Source organism: Empidonax traillii, unplaced genomic scaffold (assembly GCF_003031625.1).
Source record: "Empidonax traillii isolate 1590-97213 ecotype Southwest subspecies unplaced genomic scaffold, ASM303162v1 scaffold859:size262776, whole genome shotgun sequence".
In the NCBI taxonomy this organism is placed as follows: Eukaryota; Metazoa; Chordata; class Aves; order Passeriformes; family Tyrannidae; genus Empidonax; species Empidonax traillii.
Window position 1 is genome coordinate 31,333 of NW_020956052.1, and position 6,000 is coordinate 37,332.

Below are 6,000 nucleotides of genomic sequence, written 5' to 3' on the forward strand. Positions count from 1 at the left end.
GAGCATTGCCAAACCAGCAGAAGAAAAAGATTCCAGGTTTCAATTGCTTTAAAAAGCAGCATGTTCAGGTCATAAATCTGAAATCGTAAAGCCTCTTGGAACAAGATCAGAATAATTATTATGTTCAACAGAGAAAGTTGTAATACAAATTCAAATGTTTCAACTAACTCATGCACGCTGTTATTAAAGTAAGAATTCCACATCTCTTCCCAGTCTTGCAGTCTCTGTACAAGTGGGTATTTAAGTACACTACACTTTCTGCTCTCAGCTTCTGCTTACACTCATTACCTAATGCAGGTTGTGGTGATGTGCTAAGGCAATCAACACTTGGTCCATGCTCTGGTCATAAAACATAAAGAATAGGAAGGAATCCTGAGTCCAAGTGGAATTTCATGCCTACAAAAAAGAGGGTTTCATTCCACATTTAGCTACTATTTATTTGGGTCATCTTAAATGATCATCTTAGAAAGTGGCTCACACCCAGGAAGAGTTCTGAGACCTGCAGAAGGAAAAGCAGATAAATGTTAACTCGCTGACCCACCTTTTCTCTGTCAGGTTTTGTAGCTGCTAGAGAGCGTATGAAATGGGATGCAGTGAAAGGCAAAGATAGGAAAAGTGGGGGGCTCAGAAGATCCCTCTTGGCTGGGGTGTTCAGGGACCACAGAAGGAGACGGTCTGTCCCACAGCAGATAACCAGGGAGTGGAACAGTCAATTATTTTCTGCCTACACCTGTAATTGCAGGAAGAGAGTATTTCTGGTGACCGTATAAAATAAGATATGTAACAGTGATAGCAGGTACTCGCAGGTGACAGTGACAGAAACAACTGTTGTCCTGATTGCCTTCAAATCCCAAACTGAACTTCCTTGTGAGGAAAGAGCAGGGGCAGGCACTGATCTCTTCTCTGTGGGGACCAATGATAGGACCTGAAGGAATTGCCTGAAGTTGTGTCAGGGGAGGTTTAGGTTGGATGTTAGAAAAGGGTTCTTCCCCCAGAGGGTGGTTGGGCACTGGACAGGCTCCCTAGGGCAGTGGGCACAACACCAGGGATGGCAGAGCTCCAGTAGCATTGGGATAATGCCCTTGGGCACATGGTGGGATTGTTGGGGATGGTCCTGTGCAGGGTCAGAAGTTGGACTCAATAATCACTGTGTGTCCCTTTCAACTCAGCATATTCTATCGTGCTCTGAACATTTGGTCTGGGGGCTTCTGTGCACCTCCTCTGATAAATGCAAATGTGTGGTATGAAAATAGGACATGGTTAAAAATGGCTTACCCCGTGTGTGTCAGCAGGATGTCAGCATCCCCCTCAGAGGCTGGGACATTTCACTGCCAGGAGGATGACAGTGATGAGCAGAACCACTGCAGTGAAGACCAGGGTGAAAACAACGAAACACCAGTGCGAGTTCTCCAAGCAGGTCACTGCCCAAGGGACAAGGGACAGGGGTCTCACCACAGGCAGAAAGCAAGTCAGCTTTTGTTCTGAGTTATGGGAGGAAGCCAAATCACTGCAGCCAGGCCTTCAGCAGGAGTGTGTCACACTGGGTGCTCTGGATCTAACACCTGTATGTGTCCGTAGGTTTATATGGACACAAACCCCCATGGACCTGTGTGTATACAGCAAATCACATTTTCAGGGGCAGAAGAGTCCTTTTCCTGGTCAGTCCTAATTTTTAATCATCATAACTGTTGAGAAAACACCTAAAAACGTGACCTCTTACCTTCTGTGGCAGAGCACAGCTTTGCCAACCCTGCTGTGTCAACATTTTGCTGTGTGCACACAGCGCTGCCAGTGCTTCCCACTCTGGAATATTCCCTGCCTTTGCCTTGGAAAATGCCTTGCAGTGGTTGTGTTATTTTCCTGAGGTAACAAAACTGAAGACCCACAGGGAAATCCTGAAGTTCACATTCAGGCTTTGAAAAAAAGGTGTCATAAGTAATTTGAAATTCTAGAGACTCTTTCCAGATTAGCATAATTTTAAAGCACAACAAAGAAACACTTGTTTCTATAGTCTTTAAATCCCTGCCTCCATCATTTTCTGCTCCAACTGTAATCCTGACTAGAATCATTGTGTTCATTAGATCCCCATTCCTTCATACTTTCCATGTAAACCACCCCAGTCTAAAGGAGAATTAGGACATACATCTGACTTCTGTGGTTTTAAAGAGGTTGCAGTGAAGACTGTGAAGGGACAGAGCTCTTCTATAGCAATTATCCATATTTATAGCATATATTGATATTTTTTGAACAAAATTCTGAAAACCTGGACAGTGCAGACAGAATCAGAGGGAGGAAGTGAGGATTGAGGGCTAAAAAAAGGCAGCCAAAAACCAGATGGGTCAACAGCCATATATTAGAACTGTATTACTGACCACACTTTTCATGCTGCATCCCATCCTGGATTCACTGGGATGAAATCACAGGGCATTTCAATGGAAGCAGTAAATTGGTTTTGCCTTTGTAACAGCCAGACAGAGATCTCCACTTGTCCCACTCTCTCGTCGGCCCAACCACCCCTTTTAATCAGAAAGACCATCTGAAGCTTTCAGTTTCTTTTCCTTGTTGTAAGGCCAAATTAAAACCCCAGTGGAAATACCTGTTCACACTAGCATTTGCCACAGCTACCACTTTTCTCTATAAATATCTTCAATGCTCTTATTGCATGGCAGGAATGCAGTATTTTCTTTCATTCTCTACTTCATTTTCACCTCACACACAAGAGTTAAAACTCGTGTCCAAGACACGATTTCACTTTGCAGAACAAAGTTTACTTACACAGTTTGAGAAAGTTTAAACTATCTTAACGTTTTAACTGAAGAAGTGATAGACACAATCCTTCTGACACTTGTCACAACACCGTCCAGAATTTTTGCTTCCTGGCCATCACTTTGTAAAAGTAGCTCAGCTTTGTTTTAAATGCAGAACGGTTTGTATTGGAAGGGATCATAAAGATCATCTCATTCCAACTCCCCTGCCACGGGCAGGGACACCTTCCACCAGCCCAGGCTGCTCAGAGCCCCATCCAACCTGGCCTGGGACACTGCCAGGGATGGGGCAGCCACAGCTTCTCTGGGCAACCTGTGCCAGGGCCTGCCCACCCTCCCAGGGAAGGATTTCTCCCTGATATCAACACTCTTTGGGCACTTAGCCCTAACCAGCTCCCCCACTGTGTATGATTATGGTGGAATGCAAAGAGGATGAAATACAGAGAGAAAAGGTGAAGTGCCCTGCAGTGCTGCAGTACCTGGATGTGTCATTTTGGGTGAGCTGTCAGGGCTGTCAGATCTCCATTTCACCTTCACCTCAGCGTATGTGATTGCATCACCTGCAGGGACAGAAAGTGCTGCAATTAGAACCTGCCCAAGGCCAGTCCTTTCCATTCTCATTGCATTCAATCCCCTGCAGCATCAGACCTTCTCTGGGAAAGTGAGAAGAGCAACAACGTGCAAGAAACGTTGCTTTATTTTTTTTTTTTTCCTGCCACTGATTAAATGTGCCAAAAAGAAATTACTAGGAGACTTCATGCAAATAACTGTCCTGCTGTACAGTTTTCCAAAGTAAAATAAAATAAAATAAAATAAGGAAATGCTATTCAGTTATTAAATCTATGAAAATTTTAAAAAAACCTTCTAGGTGACCATAGGTTGTCACAGAGTGAACTACTCTATTATTAATTCTAATTTTTCTTCTTTTACACACACCCATACATTCTGTCAATCTCTAAGCAGAATTTAATCAATGGCAACTTTTTTTGTTGTGTTTATTTCTCAACAAACTTCTTCCTAGTGAATTCAGATCTTGTACATGGCTACAAAAGATGCCCTTTTGTCTTGTTTCCTCTTTCACAAGGAGGAGCACAATTCCTGTTGGAACAAAGCATGTGCACAGAGCAAAGACAGGCTATTTCCCCATCCCTAATGAATGAAACATAATTTTAATATGTGTGTAAAATAGAAACATACTATTTTCATTTCACCCACGGGTTTTTCTTCCTCAGTTTCATCCCTCCACGTGTTTAAATGAGATTTTCATTAATGGCTGGTCACCACATGATCTTCCTCCAGCTGCTGCTTGCCATGCATGGAGCCTGTGCAAGCACTCCAGAACTTTCTATAGTCTGACACTGGGCTTTCAAATGTGACAGAGATGTCCCCATTCCCTATCTGCTGGTCAGTGAGTAGAAAACCCTCCTATGCCCCAGTACCCACTGGGATGGTTGGGACACTCCTGGGTGCAAAGCCCAACGAAGGCAAAGATGATATTTGGGTACCTGACCTCTGTTATTTAGTTGAGCTGCATCACACGGGCAGTGCTTTCAAATTCATATCCTTAAAGGTGTGCCCAGAAGGCATCTCACTGCCCCGGGGATGTCTGCAGGACCACAGGCCCAATTCAGCAGTTTTGTGCCATCAGGAAGGCCCGTGGGAAGAGGCACAGGTAGAAAGATGACTGCAGGTGTAATAGGATGGTGAACTGCCCTGTGACACTCCATTGGGTGATGATAAATCCAAGGATGAACTGTCAGAGCAGGAGGGAGAGGGAAAGAGGTGAGTGGCAAGACGTGTTTCACAGCAGTTTTCGGTAGGTGTGGCAGCAGAAGGAAGGAAGGAGCTGTATTTTTATAGCAACTGCAAAACACCACCTTGGAGGTTGCCTGCTTTGCATGTTTTGCCTCATTTCCCAGGAGCTGCTTCCATCAAATTTGCTTGCTGCTAGTGTATGAAATAAGTTGTTTTGCTATGTTTTTTTTTAATCTTAAGAGAGAAAGCAAACAGATTTGTCTCTGAAGTGCCATGGGGAGGATGAGCAAATGCAAACTTCAGCCATGCAAAATGCAGGACACATCCAGGCCTGGAGGTCAAAAGCTCTGTCCTCCTTATGTAAAAAGACAAGGAAGCAGAAGCTGAAGGCAGAGGAGAAGCAGGTTGCAGACTGACTAGTGGGCAAGTATAGTGGCTGTGGGGAAAAAAAGCAAACTTCGAGCCACAAAATCAGGTGAGGCAGCACAAACACTGAAGTGTGCAACAAGAAAATGCTCACAGGCAGGGCAGTATGAACATTCCCCCTTTTTTTATGGCCTGGGTTATTATTTTTGTCTCAGAGGAGCAAATTTAGCCTTGCTGTATCAATGACCTAATGTCAGGTATGCGTGGATTAAGACAACAAGGTCTCTTGAGCTTTTTCAGGCAGTGGGTGATAGGCAACATCCCTCTGAATACTCTGTAATAGCAATTTGCCTGAACGAAAGCAACTTCCTAAGGATGCCAGGGCTGCTGAGATCTACCTTAGACTTACAAAAAATGTGGAATCTAACCCAGTTTTTTAGAGCTAAGCATCTTTCCCGTGCAGCTGCCAGGGAGTCAGAACAGTTTACCAGAATTTGGCCAAAAGTGAGGGCTCAGTTTGCTGCACTCGGGCTCTTGAGAATGAAAGCAATGGAACACACACAGAAATTGAGGAGAGAGGTTGTGAGAATGGATAATGGAAATTTATATAAATATAAGAATGTGAAAAAATATTAATTATATAGATAGGTGAGAGTTTTTCACTAGATCTCAGTAGGACACACTGATGCTGGGAATAGGTGTCATATCCAGGATCAATTCAGAGTATTTCTTCATGGGAGATATTATCAACAGCCTGTGGAAGGCAGTGCTTTAGGATGATATTAAAACAAAGCATTTATTACGACACCAAAAGGGATGCAAGATTAAGAGGAGTGACAGGAATTGGTGATATTTTACTATTGCAACTGAAAAGATTTTCTTTTTTTCAAAACACCATGCTGTCCTACTCTAAAGCATAAGAAAAATACATTGCATGGAATTTGGTTACTTATTTAGCCTCATAATTGCCCACGAAATTTTTTTAGATGCTGAATTTCCAAGCACCTCATACTGGCGAAATATATGTTTTAAAAACATGAATTATTTCCTGCCTCTATCCATTAACGGCTGTATTTTGCACTTTATTACTTGAAAATAAGTATTTTAAGTAATT